Here is a 23,430-nt window from a genome sequence, read left to right as displayed (position 1 = left end):
GTATACCCGCACCTGCTCTGCGCCTCTTACCGTGGGCAACTCCAGAGTGGAAGAGAATCCAACCCCTCTCGAGAGGACTGGTACCAGAGCCCAAGCTGTGCGTGGAGGCGAGTCCGACTATATCTAGTCGGAACTTCTCCACCTCACACACCAGCTCGGGCTCCTTCCCTGCCAGAGAGGTGACGTTCCACGTCCCTAAAGCCAGCTTCTGTAGCCGGGGATCGGATCGCCAAGGTCCCCGCCTTCGGCCACCGCCCAGCTCGCACTGCACCCGACCCCTATGGCACCTCCCACAGGTGGTGAGCCCATGGGAAGGGGGACCCACGTTACCCTTTTGGGCTGTGCCCAGCCGGGCCCCACGGGTGCAGGTCCGGCCACCAGGCGCTCGCCTTCGAGCCCCACCGCCGGGCCTGGCTCCAGAGGGGGGCCCCGGTGACCCGCGTCCGGGCAAGGGACACCTGAATCCATTTATTGTACTCGTCGGGTTTTTGGAGCCGTGCTTTGTCTGGTCCCTCACCTAGGACCTGTTTGCCATGGGTGATCCTGCCAGGGGCATAAAGCCCCAGACAATTTAGGTCCTTGGATCATTGGGAGACACAAACCTCTCCACCGCAATGAGGTGACGGCTCTAGGAGGGGGTCTCTTAATATCTATAATTTATTCTCAGATCTGAATTCCTGCTTCAGTTGAATTCCCTCTGGCGGGATTATAATTTGTATACTATTAAAATAAAACAAATAACATTCCAACTTTATTCTTGTAAAAACGTGGAATTTAAAGTAGTTTACACACAGTTTCTTCATGACTAGTAGATATATTGACCTATTCGTCCTCACCACTTTAATAGAACAACAACAACAAACTTTTACGTTGCCGTATTCTGTGCTGTTGGTGAAAGAAAATAGCAGCTTCGCACTGAGCCTTTCATGCGAGTGCAGTCTCATTGCTGCCTCACTTTAGCAATCAGCAAAGCCACAGAGACAGATTAAATTAGATTAGCAGACCTGAGCCTTAAAGTCAAATGAGCCGCTAATGGGCTCTGAGATATTTGACAGCCACGACAGCACGTCTTGTGTAAATAAAGGGCAGTTAGGAGGTGGCCATGCAGTTAACCCCTACCAAATAATACACCCACTGCGTAATTCTGCTGTCCACTTAATCCACTCCTGTTGAAGACGTACCATGTAAATTAAAGTTGCTATATGCCATGCCACAGATTCCCTTTATCGTTTTATTGCACACTTCCTTCAGATATTTATTTACAAAAGGTGTGTTTTTCAGCAAAAACTATTTTCGAAAAAAAATGGCGATTCTCGAATTGGCGAGGATGGACTGTACATTCATTGACACCTGCTGCCTCATTATTGTCAAAGCACACTGTGCTGCTTGCACAAACAACTATGTATCAAAATATGATTGAACAAACAAATACAAACTGGAGCTTCCCAACACCGCGGCTGCCCGCACCAAAGTCAGGCAAGTGTACCGCTACACCATCGGTGACCCAAAATCCAGCCAATCAAACAAATTAGAATGACGCTTATAGCTATGCATAGCCTAAACATTGAAATCCAGTACAGTACATTTTTGACTTTGCAAGTGCAGTGCATGTTTTTCTGTACAGCGCAGTTGTATTTAACTTTAAGCACAATATATTTGTCTTTCATCTTTAACAATTTGTTTTTAAAATTGTATTGTAGTACATTGTTTAACTTTTATGTGCCTGACATTTTTAATTGAATGATTTAAGTAGTTTAAAAAATGCCCTATATTTAAGTGCAGTGTTAGTGTTCAAACTGCATGTTTCGTTGGCTTACAATAATAATTACAATTTTTGGGAGTAAAAACCTCCTTCTTTATCAAACACTTCAGCCTACTGCGGTTTTATTTTAATGTAGGTTATGATGGTGGTACTTAGAGAGCTAAGTTGTTGTTTCTTTTTTTGAGGTGGCACTTGGTGTAAAACGTTTGCGAACCACTGCTCTACACTGATGAGTAAGGGACCTCACAACCTAACTGTCAGCTGGTGAAGTTGACTGACGACACAGTTCTCCTGTCCAGCCCCACTCAGCATCATGGACCTGCCCTGCAGCAATTTGCTGAGTTGTCTCACATCTGCCAGCTTCAACTGAACGTCAGCAAGACCAAGGGTTTGGTGGTAACCTTCTCCAGAAGACAGTGAGTGCTAGATGAAGCTGCCCCCACCACTATCCACGGGTCGCTGGTTGAGACTGCGACATATGCGGTTGTCCTCCCAAACAGAGGTTATCCTGAGGGTCTATACGCTGAGGAAGCTGAACTCCTTATCTGTCAGCAAAAGGTCCTACTGACATTCTATCAGGCCTTCATAGAGCCTGTCGTTCCCTCTGCAGGAGAAGAACCGCCTACACAGCGTAGCCAGTGTGTGCTCCAAGATCACTGGACTTCCCACTCCCACCGAATACTCTTAATGAGACGCAGGTTCGCGGCATTACTGATCCTAAAGGACACCTCCCACGCTCTCTTCCAGGCATTCAAGAGGTGACGATCGAGTCGCTGGCTTTTGTGTCCGGCCTGTAGGACAGAGAGGAGGAGATACTGTCAACCAGAGGTCGGCAACTAGCAGCCCGCAGGCCATAATTGACCCGCTGTCAATTTTATCTGGCCCGCCATCTGACATTTGTCAAGGCACGATAATGAGCCGGGCTGCGATAGCCCGAAAGCAGGGACAAAAAGGCTGCGACAGCGCTCACTTCACTTCCTTGTTACAGTATAAGCACCTGATTGGCCGCGTAACCTACGTGACGTGATGACATCAGAAGAAATACACCGATTGCCTGACTTGCCCAATTGACTTCCAATCAATGCGGAAGTAATGTCTATGAAACTGCGGCTGCGCCGGCTGTGACTGTTTACGAGGGGTGTACGATAATCGCCCAATAAACAAAAACAAAAACAAAAAAGCGGTGACAACTAATGAGGATTGCAAGACACATCATCGTCAATTCGAATGTACCTCGCCTGTCAGAGTGTCGCTTTGCAATCGTTCGGACGAGATGAGACCCTCATGTAACGGGAGCGAGGCTGTGCGGATGTACGTTGAGAAACCTCACTCCCCAATCCTTAAAGAGGGTGCCCGGGTTTTTAGCTCAGCGTTCAGCGCGCTCAACTTCCAAGCTGGACAGCGCAGAATCGCCACAGTTAAACTTGCGGCACGAGGGACCTCTACTCCACGCAAACCGAGCTGCAACCTCGTTGCGGATGAGACAAGTTGTGTTGGCATTTAGAAATGCATACTTTTCTTTCCACTCTTCTTTGTACTTCCAACAAAAATCAAAATGTTCCTCGAATTTGGTGTCCAAAATGTATGACTTTTCCGTACCGCTTATCTTCACTAGGGTCGCGGGGGTGCTGGAGCCTATCCCAGCTGACTCTGGGCGAAAGGCGGGGTACACCCTGAACTGGTCGCCAGGCACATATAAACAAACAACCATTTGCACTCACATTCACACCTACATTCAATTTAGCGTCTTCAATGAACCTCGCATGCAAGTTTTTAAAATTGAAGTGCTCAGGTACTCATTTAAGTTTTTGCTTCAGCGACCACCAAAGCTGCATTCCGCTTGGCCAGCCGGTACCCATCAGCTGCCTCAGGAGTCCCACAGGCCAAAAAGGCCCGATAGGACTCCTTCTTCAGCTCGACGGCATCCCTCACCATTGGTGTCCACCAACGGGTTCGGGGATTGCCGCCACGACAGGCACTGTGCCACCTTACGGCCACAGCTCCGGTCGGCCGCCTCAGCAATGGAGGCGTGGAACATGGTCCACTCGGACTCAATGTCCCCCGCCTCCCCCGGAACATGTGCAAATTTCTGTCGGAGGTGGGAGTTGAAAATCCTTCTGACAGGGGATTCTGCCAGACGTTCCCAGCAGACCCTCACGATACGGTTGGGCCTGCCACGTCGGACCGGCATCTTCCCACTCCATCGGAGCCAACTCACCACCAGGTGGTGATCAGTTGACAGCTCCGCCCCTCTCTTCACCCGAGTGTCCAAGACATGCGGCCGCAAGTCCGATGACACGAGCACAGAGTCGATCATCGAACTGGTACCTAGGGTGTCCTGGTGCCAAGTGCACGTGTGGAGACCCTTATGCTTGAACATGGTGTTTGTTATGGACAATCCGTGGTATGGGAGGAGTTCTGTGAGGCCATGGAGAAAGACTTCCGGACGGGCCCTGCTGACCTCGACTTGGGATGTTGTCGGTGGGGAGAATACTTCGAAGACCTCCTCAACTCCACCGACACGCCTTCCCATGAGGAAGCAGAGTTCTTTGAGGCGGGCTCTCCTATCTCTGGGGTTGAGGTTACCGATAGGAGGTGGTTAAAAAGCTCCTCGCTGGCAAGGCCCCGGGAGTGGATGAGATTCGCCCGGAGTTCCTAAAGGCTCTGGATGTTATGGAGCTGTCCTGGTTGACTGGCCTCTGCAACATCGCGTGGACATCGTGGACAGTGCCTCTGGATTGGCAGACTGGGGTTGTGGTGCCCCTTTTCAAGAAGGGGGACCGGAGGGTGTGTTCCAATTACAGGGGGATCACACTCCTCAGCCTCCCTGGTAAGGTCTATTCAGGGGTGCAGGAGAGGAGGGTCCGTCTGGAAGTCGAGTCTCGGATTCAGGAGGAGCAGTGTGGTTTTCGTCCTGGCCGTGGAACAGTGGACCAGCTCTACACACATGGCAGGGTCCTCGAGGGTGCATCGGAGTTCGCCCTACCAGTCTACATGTGTTTTGTGGAGTTGGAGAAGACGTTCGACCGTGTCCCTCGGGGAGGGGGGGGGGGGGGTCCTGTGGGGCGTGCTTCAGGAGTATGGGGTACCAAACCCCCTGATACGGGCAGTTCGGCACCCTCACCCTATCACCGCATATCCGGCAGTATGTCGGACTCGTTCCCGGTGAGGCCTGCACTCCGCCAAGGCTGTCCTTTGTCACCGATTCTGTTCATAACTTTTATGGACAGAATTTCAAGGCGCAGCTGAGGCGTAGAGGGGGTCCGGTTTGGTGGCCTCAGTACTGTAGCTCTGCTCTTTGCAGATGATGTGGTTCTGTTGGCTTCATCAAGCCGCGATCTCCAACTGAGTGTGAAGCGGCTGGGATGAGAATCAGCACCTCCAAATCTGAGACCATGGTCCTCAGTCGGAAAAGGGTGGCGTGCCCTCTCCAGGTCGGGGATGAGATCCTGCCCCAAGTGGAGGAGTTAAAGTATCTTGGGGTCTTGTTCACGAGTGAGGGAAGAATGGAAGGGGAGATCGACAGGCGGATCGGTGCGGCGTCTGCAGTGATGCGGACTTTGTATCGGTCCGTTGTGGTAAAGAAGGAGCTAAGCCGAAAGGCGACGCTCTCGATTTACCGGTCGATCTACGTTCCTACCCTCACCAATGGTCACGAGCTGTGGGTCGTCCTGGCCGTGGAACAGTGGACCAGGTCTACATCCTCGGCAGGGTCCTTGAGGGTGCAAGCGGCCGAAATGAGTTTCCTCCGCAGGTTGTCCTGGCTCTCCCTTAGAGATAGGGTGAGAAGCTCGGTAATCCGGGAGGATCTCAGAGTAGAACCGCTGCTCCTCCACATCGAGAGGAGCCAGATGAGGTGGCTGGGGCATCTGATTCGGATGCCTCCCGGACGCCTCCCTGGTGAGATTTCCCGGGCACCTCGGGGACGACCCAGGACACGCTGGAGAGACTACGTCTTTCGGCTGGCCTGGGAACGCCTCGGGATCACCTCGGAAGAGTATGAAGTGGCTGAGGAGAGGGAAGTCTCTACTGAGAGGGAAGTCTCTACTGAGTGACACAAAGGCAGCTAGCCTTTGCTCTTGTGTATGCATCTGAAGCCTTGAGTCAAAATTCTCCCTGCTGATAATGTATTTTATTCGAGCTTTATCTGTTTTTACTGTCCTTTATCTCATTTATCACATAGTTTTGGCTTTTAAAATATGTTAAATATGTTAAAACATAGAATGCATTGATGCCACCCAAAGCCAAGGCCTCGGTGCCATCCAAAGCATTCCGAAACAATTCATCAAGACCTACTTTTGACGGTGGATGGCACATTGACTTGATAGTCGTGTATTATTTAATTGGACAATGAATAATTGAGGGTGTCTTTATCCCTGCAGGGCCTCTGTTTTGGTGGTGAACAAAGCAATGTGGAGAAAATAAACATCCTGAAACGGAGAAAGACAAGAGGTACGATTGCTCACACTTCAGTGGACCTGCGTATTCACACGCACATTTGTAAACTTGCACAAACACACTTGTGAAAGAAGTCATTAATGTGTGCCTGCTTGTAACGCATATCTCTTCCTGTTTCTGCTTATGGCCGAAAGGCAAAATATGTTCGTTCTGGAGCATTTCTGTACACGTGGGTCCCAAGAATAGTAGTATACACATTCCATAATAACTCCACTGACATTGGATGAGAAGGACAGCCATTCTTTGTTCGAGTTCATTCCAATGGTGTTTGATTGGCTCGAGGTTAGGGCTGTGTAGTTCTTCCACACCAAACCCATGCAAGTATGCCGTTATGGAGCTTGCTATGCTGTGCACACTGGGGTACAGTCTTGCTGGAACACAAAAGGACCTTTTCCAAGCAGTTCCCATAAAGACGAAGGTCCAGTCAAACCCCGCATATTTGCAGTTGGGCATTTGCAAAGTCGCATATTTGCAGAATCTTCTTTCATGCAACGTATGTATCCTCTGTTATTTACTAAAAATGTCATGTATTCACTGTTTTTAGGCTCAAGCCAAAGCAATACAGTTATTACCCTGGCTGCAGCTGATGGAATCTTGGTGTTGTTGAGAGGTTTAAATCATTGATAGCGTTTTTTATTTTTATTTTTTTACCTGCATTTGAGATAGCCTGATAGCCTACTCTGCTGCTAAATCTGCCTGTATTCTCTAACATTTATTATTGTGTGTACAACCCCAATCCCAATGAAGTTGGGACGTTGTGTTAAACAGAATAGAATGATTTGCAAATCGTGTTCAACCTATATTGAATTAAATACAATACAAAGACAAGATATTTAATGTTCAAACTGATCAACTTGATTGTTTTTAGAAAATAATCATTAATTTAGAATTTGATGGCGGCAACACGTTCGTATTTTGCGCTTCATATTGCGCCGCATATTTTCAATGGGAGACAGTTCTGGACTACAGGCAGGCCAGTCTAGTACCCGCACTCTTTTACTACGAAGCCACGCTGTTGTACCACGTGCAGAATGTGGTTTGGCATTGTCTTGCTGAAATAAGCAGGGGCGTCCATGAAAAAGACGTTGCTTGGATGGCAGCATCTGTTTCTCCAAAACCTGTACGTACCTTTCAGCATTAATGGTGCCTTCACAGATGTGTAAGTTACCCATGCCATTGGTACTAACACAGCCCCATACCATCACAGATGCTGGCTTTTGAACTTTGCGCCCATAACAGTCCCGATGGTTCTTTTCCTCTTTGGCTCGGCGAACACGACGTCCACCATTTCCAAAAACAATTTGAAATGTGGACTTGTCGGACCACAGAACACTTTTCCACTTTGTATCAGTCCATCTTAGATGAGCGGCGTTTCTGGGTGTTGCTGATAAATGGCTTTTGCTTTGCATGGTAGAGTTTCAAGTTGCACTTACGGATGTAGCGCCAAACTGTATTTACTGACATTGGTTTTCTGACGTGTTCCTGAGCCCGTGTGGTGATATCCTTTACACATTGATGTCGGTTTTTGATGCAGCGCCGCCTGATCGAAGGTCACGGGCATTCAATGTTGGTTTTCGGCCTTGCCGCTCACATGCAGTGATTTCTCCAGATTCTCTGAATCTTTTGATGATATTACGGACCGTAGATGATGAAATCCCTAAATTCGTTGCAATAGTACGTTGAGGAACATTGTCCTAAAACTGTTGGACTATTTTCTCACGCACTTGTTCACAAAGAGGTGAACCTCGCCCCATCTTTGCTCGTAAATGACTGAGCCATTCAGGGAAGCTCCTTTTCTACCCAATCGTGGCACCCACCTGTTCCCAATGAGCCTGTTCACCTGTGGGATGTTCCAAACAGGTGTTTGAGGAGCATTCCTCCACTTTCACAGTCTTTTTTGCCACCTGTCCCAGCTTTTTTGGAACGTGTTGGAGCCATAAAATTCAAAGTTAATGATTATTTGCTAAAAACAATCACGTTTATCAGTTTGAACATTAAATATCTTGTCTTTGTAGTGTATTCAATTAAATATAGGTTGAAAATGATTTGCAAATCGGCGGCACGGTGGCCCACTGGTTAGTGTCAACCTCACAGTTCTGACGACCGGGGTTCAATCCCCGGCCCCGCCTGTGTGGAGTTTGCATGTTCTCCCCGTGCCTGCGTGGGTTTTCTCCGGGCACTCCGGTTTCCTCCCACATCCCAAAAGCATGCATTAATTGGAGACTCTAAATTGCCCATAGGTGTGACTGTGAGTGCGAATGGTTGTTTGTTTGTATGTGCCCTGCGATTGGCTGGCAACCAGTTCAGGGTGTAACCCGCCTCCTGCCCGATGTCAGCTGGGATAGGCTCCAGCACGCCCGAGACCCTAGGAGGAGAGGCGGCTCAGAAAATGGATGGATTTGCAAATCATTCTACAGAATCTGCTCTTATCAAAGTGCTAAATGATATAAGGTTGAATACTGACTTGGGTAAGGTGTCAATTCCGGTCTCTTTGGATCTCAGTGCAGCTTTTGATACGGTAGATCATAAAATACTGCTGAACAGGTTGGAAGCGTGGGTAGGACTAAATGGAACAGTCCTTAAATGGTTCAGGTCCTACCTGGAGGAAAGGAGTTATTTTGTAACCATTGGAAGTGTTCAATCTCATTGAATGACAATAACCTGTGGGGTCCCTCAAGGGTCAGTTCTTGCACCCCTCCTGTTCAGCCTGTATATGCTACCCTTGGGTCAAATTCTTCAGAACTTTAATTTTGACTATCATAGCTATGCAGATGACACACATTTATATCTAGCAGTGTCTCCAGATGACTACAGTTCAATTGAGGTGTTGTGTCTAAAACCGATACATATCTGGATGAGCCAAGATTTTCTTCAATTAAACCACAACAAAACTGAGATAATCTTTTTGGCAATAAAGAAAAGAGGATTGTTGTTAGTAAATACCTGGAGTCACGCTCTTTAAAAACCAAAGACCAAGTCCGAAACATTGGTGTTGATAGATTCCGACCTGACTTTCAAGTCATATCAAATCAATTACTAAAACTGCCTTCTGCCATCTGAAGAACATAACCAGAGTGAAGGCTTGCATGTGTCAAGCAGACCAGGAGAAGCTCATCCATGCTTTTATCTCAAGTAGACTTGACTATTGTAATGGTCTTCTGACTGGACTCCCTAAAAACAGCATTAAACAGCTGCAGCTCGGGTTCTGACCAGAACAAAGAGGTCAGAGCATATTACTCCAATTCTAAAGTCTTTACACTGGCTTCCAGACAGCTTTAGAATAGTTTTTAAAGTTCTACTGCTGGTCTATAAATCACTAAACAGTTTAGGTCCTGAATACATGAATGAAATGCTAATGGGATATAAACCCAGTAGGGCTCTGAGATCGACAGACTCAGGTCAAATAGCTCTTATGCTGCAGAAGTGACGTCAGCCCCAAGTGTGAATGTTTTTAAGTCCAGGTTAAAAACTCTTCTTTCCCCCCATGCTTTTTGGAGCATTTCCACTTTTAAATGGATTTTTCTCACACTGTATGCTGTTTTAATTGTATTTTTATTTTTGTCTCTTTGTTTCAAATGTTTATAAGCTGTTTTTTTCTTTCTTTGTTTTTAAATGCTTTTAATCATGTAAAGCAAATTGAGTTACCTTGTGTATGAAATGCGCTATAGAAATCAATTTGCATATTTGTTTGCTCAAGTGTGATGTTGCATCCGTTTGTGCTAGGATGCTATTTAGGCTAGTATGCTAGGTAATGCTATTAATGAACCTCATACGATAAGCCTTTGTTTGTGTTGAATAATTTAAATACTTTTTTAAGGAACATGGGTACATGATTGTGGACACGATAGAAGCATGGCGTTGGCGCTTCATGCGCCTCTCCATTTCAAGTGCTTTGGTGCCATCTTGTGGCATCTTTATGCAATTATAAACCTCCTTCGGGAGCGTCAATTCCGTATTTGGAGATTATCAGTGCCCGGTGGCAGCGGTTGGTCCCTATCTCCTCCGATCGACTGCATAGATTTGTCAACATTGTCTTTTCAGACCCCTTATCTATAGATTGACGAATTGGGATGTGTTCCCCAATACTTGTTGTCACATTGTCGGGAAGTCACAATGTTATACAAGCTGCTATACGTTTCTTTTTTTGAAATAACATTTGTTAGTCGCAGAAACACAGTTACATCAATTACAGCTTGTCTTTTGTTTTTAAATGACTTGATTTCCCCCCCCCCCCCCCCCCCCCCCACATTTGTTAACTTTTTTGTCGTTTACTTTTTTCCGATATCATTTGAAATTCTATTCAAATAAAATCACACGTCCTTTCTTTTTAAAGGGGAACAATGCCAGAGCAGTAGATTTTGAGCAAAAATGCTCTCCTTCAACCCGACCTTAAAGCAGTTCAACTTCTTCCACCTTCAATCCGCAGTGCAGCATTAGGTCCGCCCATAAATTGCGGCAGAGGTAAGTGCGAGGTCAGCCAGTACAAGATGTGCGATCCCTCCCTTTGCCTCAACTCCACTGCCATATACCCTCCTTGATGATCAAATTGGGTATCGTACGTTCGCAAGTCAGTAATGCGCGCGGCAGTTATGGCTTGGGTAACATGGGCCAACATCCCTTATTACAAATTTGAACACTCAACAAAGTTTTGTCAATGATCCATCTAACATACATGTTTTTTTTTGTTTTGTTTTCCCCCCCCCCCAAGTTTCAAACCGACTCTGTCTTTGCGACCTGTTGATTTGTCGGTCCCGGATTTCACAGTCCAGCACGTTGCATCTGCATTGGGCTGCCGCGAGCAACGAAGTGCAGCGAAAGGCTTGAAATCTGTCTCGCCTGCTCACATATCGAGCAACACCAATCGTGTTTGCAGGCGTCGTGGATGAGCATGTGAAGGGGAGGGCGAAATAAGAGCGTAGCGGGCGAAATAATGTGCTCTCACAACAAAAAGCAAAAAACAAAAACAAAAATCACATATTCAAGTGTCAAGCGTTTTATTTAAAGAAAACCCATTTCTTTGTGCATTAGTTTCGCTGAATTTACATCGACGTAAAACCATACATGGACCAGCCGCAATATTATGACCACCTGCACAACTTATCGAGACACAAGTGTTATCTTGGAAAGACAATAACAGTGAGGTCGTCATTTAATACTGTTTATTATAACGGTTGGAGTTTAGATTCTTGATTCTTTCTGATTATGGATCGCAGCTTGCTGGTAAAACATACGCTAGCATGCCGGCGTTTTCCTGCTTCCTCCACTTGCGAACCGTGGATTCGTCGATCTTGAATCTTAGCCAAAGCGATGTTGTTTTGCGCAATGCACATGGCTGGGTTAGGCTCCGGCATGGCCTCGTGAGGCTAAAGCGGTACAGAAAACGGATGGATCGCTACAAGGGCTATCGACTCTGTTGTAAATGAATTGTCTATGAAAAGTGCGCATGCCCTCACTCGTCAAAGCGAAAGCTACGGTGCGTACAGGTAAGAACATTTGCGGAATTTCCGATAATGCAGTACATACATTTGCCGTCCGTAGTTTGAACAGCCCACTGCATCTCATACTGATGCACCGAAACAAAGCAGCAATTTGTTCTCCAAGCGTGTAACCAAGGAATATGGTGGTGCGATTCAAATGGCGGTGCTCCAAAACCAAAATTTGCCTTTGTTGATGAGATTTAATAAATATAAGGACTGCTACAAGGTTACAGTCCACTCAGAAATCTGAAAGCGCACTTGCGGGTGTGTTGCAAGGAAATTCTTCTTCTTCCTGTGGGAAAAAGAAGATGTGGAGCGAGAAGACGAGATGCTAAATCGGGCATGTTCAGTGAGTCGCCCGTTAGATCTATTCCGTAGTTACCTCGCCATTATGCCAGTTAGGGTGCTTTTATATCTACTGCGAGCATTCTAACGAAGTTATTCTTTTTTTTTTTTTTTTTTTTTTTTAAATATAGAACTACATTTGAATCCAGTTGCTTGTTTTATAACAAGGGTCAGCAAGGCATCGTCTCCAGCCTTCACAGCATGTATTTTCAGACTTTTGGTATTGTTGGCCTAATAGCAACTTGTATTATGCGTGCCCCAGTTCCAGTTTCATATCGTGCTCTATAGCTGGCTCCTTAACTGACATAGCCAGCAAGAGCACGATGACATTTTCTGAGCGTCATCTATTGTTTCCCGTAAAGCCCCTTTGAGGTGGCAGAGAAGAAACGCTTTCGGTGTAAAAAAGGGGCAACCAACAGAATCGACTTAAGATCTTCCCAACCGGGTGGGTGGTGGTGTTGGACTGCTGAGAAACACAAAATGTTTTTTTTTTATGTTTCCATTTCAGTCTGCATCTCTGAAAGCTTCTGTAGTTGTGCTATCCAAAGAGTCCTGTGATTATCATTTTGAAATATCTGGCAATTGTGTACTGGACATTTTTTTTTTTTTTTTTTCCCCTCACGAGAGTTTAACTTATAAAGCACAAAGTATAGAATCTACTGTATTCTGGGATGCTGGTCCACCGGAAATGAGTTTTGTATTTGTCGAAAATAACGGGAATGGAATTATTCAGTTCTGGGGGAACGACGGGGATGTTGACAGACATATTTTATGAAACTGTAACAAGTCCTGAGTTTTATGATAGCAATTCTAATACTTATTGGTATTAGGATGGGAATTGCAGAGAAACTCATGATAAGATGTCATCGCATTTTTCCAGCTGTAACAACAGTATCACGTTTCAGTGATTTTGTGACAATCAGTATCAAAATAATACATGATACATCACCATATCTAGGTAAAGATGATGAAATACTAACACGCTCAATGAATGTTTTTTTTTAGGAGCAAGAAAAAAATGCATTCACGTCTTTCATTGGGGAAAAACAAAACACCACAACAATAAGATTCATTTCTGGTAATCGTTTGTTTGTCCCACCCTTAATTGGTATATGGTTACGGTTGTTGTTTTAGGCAACAAATCATTTCTTATGTATATCCGAACTGGATTCAGTTTTTTTTTTTTTTTTTTTTAAATATTTTGTAGTGGAGGAGTTGGTTGATTTGGCTTAATGCATCATCGCCAATGGGCTGTGAGTGTGGTACGGTTTAAAAAAAAAAACAAAAAAACATAGCAGTAAAATTCACCTTAAATTGTAAATTGTGCTGCCGGTTGCTTTTGTGTGGCCGTCGTCAAGTTTTGCTTCCACAGTAAGAGCTCAGTTTTCGGTTTCTTTTAAAAGACACTTTCTGGGTTTTAGCGCAGGCTGGAGTTTCCTTTCTGCAGTTCATAGCTTCTTCCGAATGTAACCAGCATGTGAATGCATTCTTTTTTTTTTTTTTTTTTTTTTTTTTTTTCCGTCTTAAAATTTGTTCATTTTCTCGTCTTAAATTTAAAATGAAAGAAGAAAAAAAAAAAAAAAAAACATACCATGTCCAGGTCTTGCTAATAATTTGCAAAAAGTTGGATCAAGGCAACTGGACTGTTGTTGTTGTCTTGAAGACATTTCGCTTTCAATCCAAAAGGGTTTCCCAGTTCTAAGTTTTAGGTGTTGAATCGCCCTATTTATGCAGGGGCGGTTTCTGATATGGGCGATATGGGTAGCCGCCCAGGGCGGCATTCTGAGGGACCGCCTCTGTATTTATAGCTCGGTGGGCGTGCCCTGGGGGTGGTCAACAATAGGTTGTTGTTGTTGTTGTTGTTGTTGTTGTTGTTGCTGCCCGGTGTGGTTCGTGAAACGACCGTCCTGCACACTAATCAGTTGTTCGCTCGTCTTGTGGCAAAATAGCTCGTTAGGGCCACTCTTCCCGATGAACGAAGCCATCTTAAGGCTTCTTTATACTTGTGCGGACGGCGACCGCGCTGACGTCCCTGCGGCTATCCCGCACGCAGTTTGCCTTCGTACTCGAGCGCAAACCCACGCGGGCAGTTTTTGAAACTGTACTGGAGTTCTCCTCCAGTACAGTCGGGGGTGTTGCTACGGTTGGTATTGGCTAGGACGCCACAGGGTTGGAGGTTCCTCTCCATTTTGTGGCCATTTCTGGTAGCCGTTTTTCCTTTCCTTTCCGTAACGAGGAACAAAGCAGCGACAATGGCGAGGGTGGAGTTGTTTGAAATCCACGTGGACTGCAGATTAATGAAATACAGTACTTACTTTTATCGGTGAGCTATCCCCTATTGCTTAGGTCTTTCTGTCATGTAAAGTCAAGGTCTCATTAGGTCACCATGTTAGCATTTGGCATCGTCGTTAATCATTGGGGAAGACGTCGGAGGGACGAGGGGCCGCTATGACCATATGCAACCTCAGGTCCCTTTGGACTTAACCAGCAGCCAAAAGTCATAGTAATTCCTACTATGACTTTACTGCTCAAAACATTGCCTAATGTTAAACAAATGTCCATCCTTTCAAGAATAACAGATTGTAATATCATGAATAAAAATCCCATCCACATTTATCCATTTTCTATCATGTTCCGCTCCGGGTTGTGGGGGGCGAGCCGGGCTCTATCCCAGCTGATTTAGGGCCAGAGGCAAGGAACACCCTGGATTGATCACAAATCAATAACGGGGTTGACAAATAGAAGCAGACAACCATTCACATTCACACCTAAGGCTAGTCTAGTCTTCAATTAACCACTTCATTGCGGCAGAAAGGCCAGAACCAAGAGTTAAGCCCTTCTTGCCGTGAGGTGTGCTCACCACATTTACCGCCATGCTGCCGTCCTACAAACAATCATAAACTCATTTCGTTAGCAGCGAAATTCAACACAGTGCATTCTGATCTCGGAAGCCTGTCAAATGTGCAGTTCGCCCCAAAATTCACTGGAGAAATACGTGAGACCATTTGCATAGTTGCGCAACAAAATGTGTGATATTATCAGCAGCTAATAGGATAAAACAAGGACTTTTTGATATGCTTTGATTTTCAACCAGTGGTCTCCTCTGGCGGTCCGAGAACACATTGCAAACGGTCCCTGTCTTAGAAAAAGCCATCGGATGATAGCAATCCGTCCAGTCCCCGATTTTGAAAAGCAGCCCCAAATGACCACCACACTCCACAGTTGGGATGAGGTTTTGATGATAGTGCGCTATACCTTTTTTTTTTTTTTTTTTCTCCGCACATAGCGGTGAGCGCGCCTCCCAACAACCCAACCTTGGTGTCACCTGTCGTCAGAAGATTTTGCCAGCAGCGCTCTGGAAAATCCAGGTGCTCTTTTGCAAACTCGAAACATGCAGAAATGTTTTTGGCGACTGCAGTGGCTTCTTCTTGTTGACTTTTACAGATCAGTCCTTGGATGAACAATGAGGCTTTTAGAGATACTTTTGTGACACTTCCCAGTTTAGTGCAAGACGTAAATTCTCAATTTGAAGTCTTCTGAGTGGTCTTTTTTTTTTTTTTTTTGCAAGGAACGTTTCACATCAGGGAATGCCTCGAGTATAGCAAACTCCAAACTGGTGCGCACGTTTTTTAGGGCAGTGCCGCTTGCACCAACACCTCCAGTCTCGTCACATTGATGGCACTCTAGGTTGGCTGACTCTGGCATCGGAGAAGCTCTTGGAGAAGTCATGAGCCAGGGGTTCACATACTTTTTTTGCACTCTACGCTGTGAACGTTTCAATGTTTTCCTGTTTTTTTCCCCCCCCAAAAAGAACAAAAACAGATTCTTTTGTGTGTGTAGCATTAAGTTAAGCAGACCGTTTGCCTATGGCTGACTTAGCTGAAGATTCATTCACATTTTATGACCAAGTTTACAGAAATACAGGGAACGCCAAAGGGTCCACATACTTTGTCTTGGAACTGTACATACAGTCGTATATTCTTTGTCAAAAAGGTTAACGGCATAGCGTTAAAAAAAAAAAAACTATTTTTAAAATACATTCTTTCAAATAACTAGCTGTTGCACAGGCCAATATCTGTGCCTTCACCCTCTTCTTGCACTCATTTGTTATATATTCAGGCTCTATATCAATACGTACTGTGTATATATATATATATATATATATATATATATATATATGTGTGTGTGTGTTTTCAAGTGTACTTGTATTTGTCTCCTGTAGATTTTGCACCGCTTCTGGTTTGGCTGGGTTGTTCAGTTTTTGTGCACTCTTTCATACCAACTGTGTGAAAGCAGGATGCGCTTCCCCCCCCCCCCCCCCCCCCCCCCCCCCCCCCCCCCCCCCCAGCCAGTACACAACCCTCTCTGGAGATGTTTGGTTGTGGGGGGTGTGGGGGTGTTCTAGTCTGGCTGCTGTCTGCATGCTGCAGCTGCTCCCGTGTTTAAGGGACGGGCTGTGCTAAACTGCCCCATATGTGCACTTTTGCTCAGAGTCACAGCTGGATCAGGTGTACAGCGGGCCCGTATCGCACACGAATCACGGACACGGACGTAGTAACAGTTTTCCGCTCCGACGCTCGCCATTCTCAGGGACACCGCTCAAAAATAAAGATGTATCACACTGCCTCCCAAAGCGTGTCTCCAACTTGGCCCATTGGTGAGAGACGAAAGGCAGCAATTGGGCGCAGGACAGAGAGGATGAATGATCAACTGGTGAGAGGCACTTCATCAGTTTCACTGCACAAATCGAAATGAAGAACATTGGTGGGGCACACTTTTCAGCATTTGGGGCTAAGCCATAAAGTGACACACTCCTCTGTTGTTGCTCTGAAAGGTAGGCAGAAACTTAACACCCATCAGGGAGACTTTGAACCACATCCTGACTGCGGCGTGTCGCACTTTCGTCAGCATCTCTGCAGAGCTGCAGCGCACACAAACGCAAACGCGCTCGGTTGAAATTTCTATTGTCCTTTGGCCCATCCATCCATCCATCCATTTTCTGAGCCGCTTCTCCTCACAAGGGTCGCTCGCGGGCCTGCTGGAGCCTATCCCGGCTATCATCGGGCAGGAGGCGCGGGGTACGCCCCGAACTGGTCGCCAAACCAATCGCAGGGCACGCATAAACAAACGACCATTCGCACTCACGTTCGCACCGACGGGCATCTTAGAGGCTTCAATCAACCTACCGCGCGTGTTTTGGGGGAATGTGGGAGGAAAGCGGAGTGCCCGGAGAAAAGCCACGCAGGCACGGGGAGAACATGCAAACTCCACACTGGCGGGGCCGGGGATTGAACCCCGGGGGCTGTTCAACAATGATGCCGGCTTTCGCGAAAGCTCGTACAACGGTCAAAGCAGAAATCACATTTCGGGGTTGGGGGGGGGGTAAACAACTTGCTCGAAAAAGTCGACTTGAAAAGTAGGTCGACACAGTTAGCTCCGCCTCGAAGCGCCGCCGCAAAGCCACTCTCCATATCCGCATTTGCCTCCATTCTACTGTATTCAAACTCCCTTCACAGTGTATGAACCCCCTCTATTGGTGGGACGTTGTTACTGCACGCACCGACATTAAACCAGTAAGGCAGTCAAGCCACAACCAGGAGAGGTGAACCTGATGGAAGGGTGAGTTAACGTCCTCCTACCCTAGCATCGCTAGTTGCAATGTACTTGAAGATGTGAAAAGTGGGGAAAATAAACTCGTTTGTGTTCCAACGCAAGAATAATATCAACATCAACAACGTCCATTAAACGCGGACAAAATGTCGAACTTTGGATTTGAGATCTGCACAGCTTTTGGGTGGGAAATTAAGGCACCTCACACTTGAACAACATACGTATATTTATGGTATAAACACAGCGTGTGTCGTGGTAGTTAGTAGAAAGTGTGTGCCGCAAAGTGCTTTACATAACTTCCAATGTAAATATAAATCAAACCTGTCAATTATGAATGATAAAACTATACCAATTATGAGTAAAATCGCGTTTATGGCAGTGACAGCATAGCTGGCAACCTAAAGAAATTCACTTGCAAAACATTTGGTCTGAATTCCTATATTTTGAAAATTATTTCAAGAACATTGCTTTAGGGAAGTGATTGCAGGACATAGATCATTTTATTTTGATCATTTTTCTACGTGAGCTAAGCTCGGTCATCCGGGAGGATCTCAGAGGAGAGCCGCTGCTCCTCCACATGGAGAGGAGCCAGACGAGGCGGCCGGGGCATCTGATTCGGATGGCTCCCGGACGCCTCCCTGGAGAGGTGTTCCGGGCACATCCCACCGAGGAGACCCCGAGACTTTGTCTTTCGGCCGGCCCGGGAACGCCTCGGGATCCCCCCGGAAGAGCCGGATGAAGTGGCTGGGGAGAGGGAAGTCTGGGCGTCCCTGCTAAAGCTACTGCCCCCGCGACCCGACCTCGGATAAGCGCTAGAAAATGGTTGGTTTGTTGGTTGGTTGGATATATTTACCCCAAAACGTTCACGATAAACGATAGCATTGTTGAACGCTTTTTGAAAATTTTGGATTATTATTATTATTATTTTTTTAATGCCACTGATGTAATGATATTCGAGCATAATAAAGAATTGGGCACGTCTTACAAATTCTGCCTTGGCAATCAAACATACGATAGGAGGATAACTGTGTCATGTTCTCTCATTTACTAAATAAAAGAAGGACTGCATTTCACAATAAGAGCCAGTAAATAAAAAGAGAAAGTTAGACATGTTCGAATAAAGTACTTAACATAAGGGGAAAAAAAAAAAAATATATATATATATATATATATATATATATATATATGGCTGCACGGTCAAATCTGAGATGCAGATTTGATTGGCTGAAGGGTGGGTCATCGCTACCGTAAAGCCTGTAACATGTTGCGACGCCCTGGTATGTCTTGAATGATAACATTTCTTTTTTTGGGCTACGGTGTTGGGTGCATGTGGTACCGCTTCTGGGTCTGGACAGGGGCCGCGGTCTGGTCTGCCAGCGAGTGACCTCTGTATGTCGCCACGCTCGAGCGAAGCTGTTGACCTCCATTGCTCGCTCGCTAGTTAGCTCACGAGCTAGCGAACTTAATAAATAGTTAACTTTCCCGGGCGTGCGCATTTACGGAAGCCAATCCCGTTCCGCCAGTGGCTCACTGCGTCGCGTGTTACCACAGCAATGAAAATTTATCGAGTCTGGTTAAAAAAAAAAAAAAAAAAAAAAAGCATTGCCTCAATTGTATGTATGGAACGATAACCCGCCCTATTCTGTCTCTGATTGGCTAGCACCAAGACGAGACTCGTACTTTTAGGGGATAATTATTACGCACACCATTTGTTGGTACATTTTAAGGTTTGTGAATGTTGACACGTTTTTTTTTTTTTTTTTTTTTAATTTATTTACGTCAATATTTTGAAAGTGAAAAGCAAATGCAGCATTGTACGTTGCTGTTAATGCATGTCCGGGGGGGGGACGGGGGGGGGGGGGGGGGGGGGGTGGGACGGAGAAGAGCGGGAGCTGTCAGGTCAAGTCTCGGCCACAGCCGCATTATGAACACAGGGTCGGCTGTCGGCACACATCTGCAGGGCTCACATCAAGCAGCTCACTCAATTTTGTGCCTCTGGCTGACACGTTTGCAACCTCATAGGCCGTTTAGAGGGGAAGGTCCTCTCGATTTGCCCATGATAACACTGTCTTTTGTTGTAAACAGGTTATGTTTTCCACTTTGGGTGAATGAAATATTTTTCCCAGCATGTATGAAGGAAGTCGAAAAAAATGTCGAGAATCTTTTCGACTCACCCAAAAACTTTGCTTGAAACTTTTTTTAGCTGTACGCAACTCGACTCGCTGGAGCGACTTCTGCTTGAAGGAGCTGGAAGTCGACCACGGTGTTGTGAAAAAGTGTCGACCCCCTTCTTGATTCAAATTATTTGCTTCATTTGGATAAAGAACAGTCAATAGTATTAAGTATTACACATTTGCTTTCGTTTTGCATGAATTTAGTGGAGTTTTTCAGCTTCCGCTGGGGGTTCTTAGTATTATAATTGAAGTTTATTGAGAATCAGAGTCGATCAGTCGAACAGCACAACGTTTCGAGAGGGGAGAGAGAAAAGACAAAGGACTAATTGTAAACAAGATGAGAAAAGCAAGTCACGACATTAGCTACATCAATGAAGCATTAAATATGAGTGTTGCATGGGGCTGTAGCGCTACATACCCTGTGAGGGGAGGACAGGACAAGATAGAACAGGACAAGGACAGGAGAAGAAGCATGCAGGACAAGGGTCATCTGTGTGGTGGGATTCACGATGTAAATGATAAAAGTCGATAGAACGAGAGTTATTTGTCGCAATAAGTGCGTGGCCCCACACCCGCTGAAAGAGTCCCAGGGGTGTGTGCCTGAGGATACAAGCAAGTGAATTCACACCGTTTTACATGCACAAGGACCGACAGAACTGTCCTGTCATTGTTGTGCCCGCACCGCAGAGGCTGAGGACCCCGCCCAATCGATCGAGGGGGCAGGGGTCCGCCCGAGAGCAGCCCGGTGGGCGGGACACATCCCACACCGAGGGACCCGGGGCGGTCCGCCGGCCCCACCGAGGCGCCCCGACGACCGGCTACCTGGCGGGGGCCGCAGGGACCTAAAGAGCTGAAAGGTGAAGCTCTCGATTTACCCGTCGATCTCCGTTCCTACCCTCACCTATGGTCGTGAGCTTTGGGTCATGACTGAAAGAAAAACATTGCGGACACGAGCGGTCAAAATGAGTTTCCTCCGCAGAGTGGGAGAGCCCCCTTAGAGATAGGGCGAGAAGCTCGGTCATCCGGCGGCAGGCGCTCGGAGTCGAGCTGCATCGAGAGGAGCCAGATGAAGTGGCTCGGGCATCTGGTTTGGATGCCTCTCGGATGGCTCCCTGATGAGGTGTTCCAGGCATGTCCCACCGGGAAGAGGCCCACCCAGGACACGCTGAAGAGGTTTTGGTCGAATCCCAATGAATCCCCATAAAGAGGACGACACTTGAATACTGCCATGTCATGACTTCTCACCACCATCTGGTTGTGTTGGAGGCAAATGAATATTACGATTATAAAGTGCCGTGAAAAGTATTGGCCCCCTTCTCAGATTTTTATATTTTTAGTTTCCCCACTTTAATATTTGAGATAATCAAACAATTATCCATACATCTGTCCATTTTCTACCGCTTATCCGTGGTCGGGTCGCGGGGGCAGTAGCTTTAGCAGGAAGGCCCAGACTTCCCTCTCCCCAGCCACTTCATCCATCTCTTCCGGGGGGGGGGGGGGGGGGGGGGATCCCGAGGCTACAGCTAAACTATACAGGACGTATTCAGAAGTGACTACTAGCGACACTACAGCAGCTACGTGGCTTTTGAATGAATGTGACGTAGCTCTGTCTCATCTGTCTCGTTCATAAAACGCACCACAATGTAGCGATGTCCGTTTGCTGTGAATTTGTCGCCGTAAGTCTGACGGGAGACGAGCTCGGAACAACGAGCCGTTGACCAACCAGATTCAAAACATGGCTAACATTTCTCGTTTGAAAACATAACTGTCCTTTATATGACTATCATGAATTACGCTTCCGTACGTTGATGTACTTCTTTCTTTGTCCTTACCACTGTCTCGTAAGCAAGATCTTCGTCAGTCATCCGGGGCGGAGTCCCTTACCCCTCGCTTTCAAGTGAGGTCTCGAAGCACATTTGGTTGGAAGGGGTATATAGCCCTTCGTCTTAGCCCTTACCCCTAAGCCTTACAGAAAATGGGAACACCACTTTCTTCTCGTCAACGTGCAAAACCGAGGGCTAACGGGGAGGATCGGAACTGGCCCCATGTCTCCCGGCTAGCCCGGGAATGCCTCGGGATCCGCCGGAAAACCCGGATCGGAGTGGCTGGGCAGAGGGACGTCTGAGCGTCTCCGCGATAGATGCTGGCCCCCGCGACGCGACCCCCGGATAAGCGGAAGACAATAGATGGATGGATGGAAGGATCTTATGACCTGTAATTCGTACGGGGTTGCAGAAGTGAGAGAGGCCAGAGCGTCAGGGTTTGAATTCATGCTAGTCTGCTTCCTGCTGTCGAGGTGCTGCTCAGCAGTGCAAGCACCACTCGCGTGCTTCCATTAGTCTGCATGTGTGTGGTCTGCTTGTCTTTGTGGTGTAATGCAATGCAACACGAAATTTACATTTCCCATCTGGGATTTTAATGAGTGAACGAAATTGAAATGAAAGGCTTTCCATTTCTCTCTCATTTTTCCAAGGTCACATGGCCTTCAGTTGTACCAGGGCTGTTGTCAGCATTCAGAGCAACTAAAAATAGTCCGGTTTGTCTTTTCACGCCCGTCTGGATGATTCTTCGAAAGCATTTTTTCGGTCAGCTGTATTCTCCATTTCTGTGTCCACAGCTGAGGCTGTTTCCCCGGAAAAGGAAGACCACTCTCTAATTGTGGTCAAGCTCGCCTGGTGTAGGCCGCCCTTGAGGCAGCAGGGGTTGGGGGAGGCTCGCAACACAGCTGCTGTGCCTCCCCATGTTGTGTCTCGGGCTGCTACTAATCCGGACGGATTTCGATGACCCTTTTAGAGCACAATCGCAGATATTATTGAAGCACTGCTAGCAATGCTACGCCTAACTGCAGTATAAATAACATCAACTCACCTACATACTGTAATATCAATACAACCCTTGAGAACACCCATTCATTTTCTATACCTCGTATCACCACTAGGGTGTCAGGTGAGCTGGAGTCTATTCCAGATGACTTTGGGGCATACAACCTGGAGTGGTCCCCAGTAGGGCTGTCACGATTGAATCGTTTTAGAATCGATTATCCTATAGATATTTCGTTGAGCACTTGAGTAATCAAACATTTCAAAAACATTTTTTCCAACAATCCATTCATCCGCAACAAATGTCCGTGCGGTAAACATAGAAAGTGGCCAAATTGTTCCAGGTGGCGCAAAGTGATTCTGGAGGACGCAAATATGCTTTTATGAATATTTCTTATTGCCTCGAAGCAAAAATGTTTGCATCGACCGATTTTTGTGGTCGACTTAGCGTTTTTTCTAAACATCTAAGTTGACAGTGAGCACACACATTGGACATGTTTTAGTGTCATATTCATTAATTTATAGACAAAGTAAATGAATTAGAGTGAAATGATTCAGAAAATTCCACCTAACCAAAAAATGTCAAAATGTAATTTTTTTTTTTTTTTTTAATGGCATTTATTTTCGGCATGTCCATTGTGTTTGTGGAGTTTTCAGGACTCAATGTTTTGGAGTGTGTCACTGCAGGCTGTTACATAAGGGCAAGTGTGTCAGGCCAGGACTACACACAGAACGCAGAGATCATTAGAGAGAGCGGGTTTTATTGTATGCATCGATGACCTCTT

At 46.3% G+C, this 23,430-nt stretch overlaps 1 protein-coding gene across 7 annotated transcripts in view; it reads left to right on the top strand.

Moving 5' to 3' along the window:
• The window catches only part of LOC133417419 (tyrosine-protein kinase Fyn), a 64,509-nt gene that overhangs the window by 16,576 nt on the left and 24,503 nt on the right, over positions 1 to 23,430 (top strand). For 5 of the 7 annotated variants that reach the window (XM_061705186.1, XM_061705187.1, XM_061705192.1 and 2 more), the window contains exon 2: positions 6,145 to 6,214. The exons of 1 other annotated variant lie outside the window; for it this stretch is intronic. The gene's annotated coding sequence lies outside the window, so the exon portion shown is untranslated. Of the gene's footprint in view, positions 1 to 6,144; positions 6,215 to 10,545; positions 10,682 to 23,430 lie in introns of those variants that run through there. One more of the 7 variants, XM_061705189.1, reaches the window with a different exon arrangement.

Source organism: Phycodurus eques, chromosome 18, assembly GCF_024500275.1.
Source record: "Phycodurus eques isolate BA_2022a chromosome 18, UOR_Pequ_1.1, whole genome shotgun sequence".
Classification (NCBI taxonomy): Eukaryota; Metazoa; Chordata; class Actinopteri; order Syngnathiformes; family Syngnathidae; genus Phycodurus; species Phycodurus eques.
This window is presented reverse-complemented; position numbering and strand designations above follow the sequence as displayed.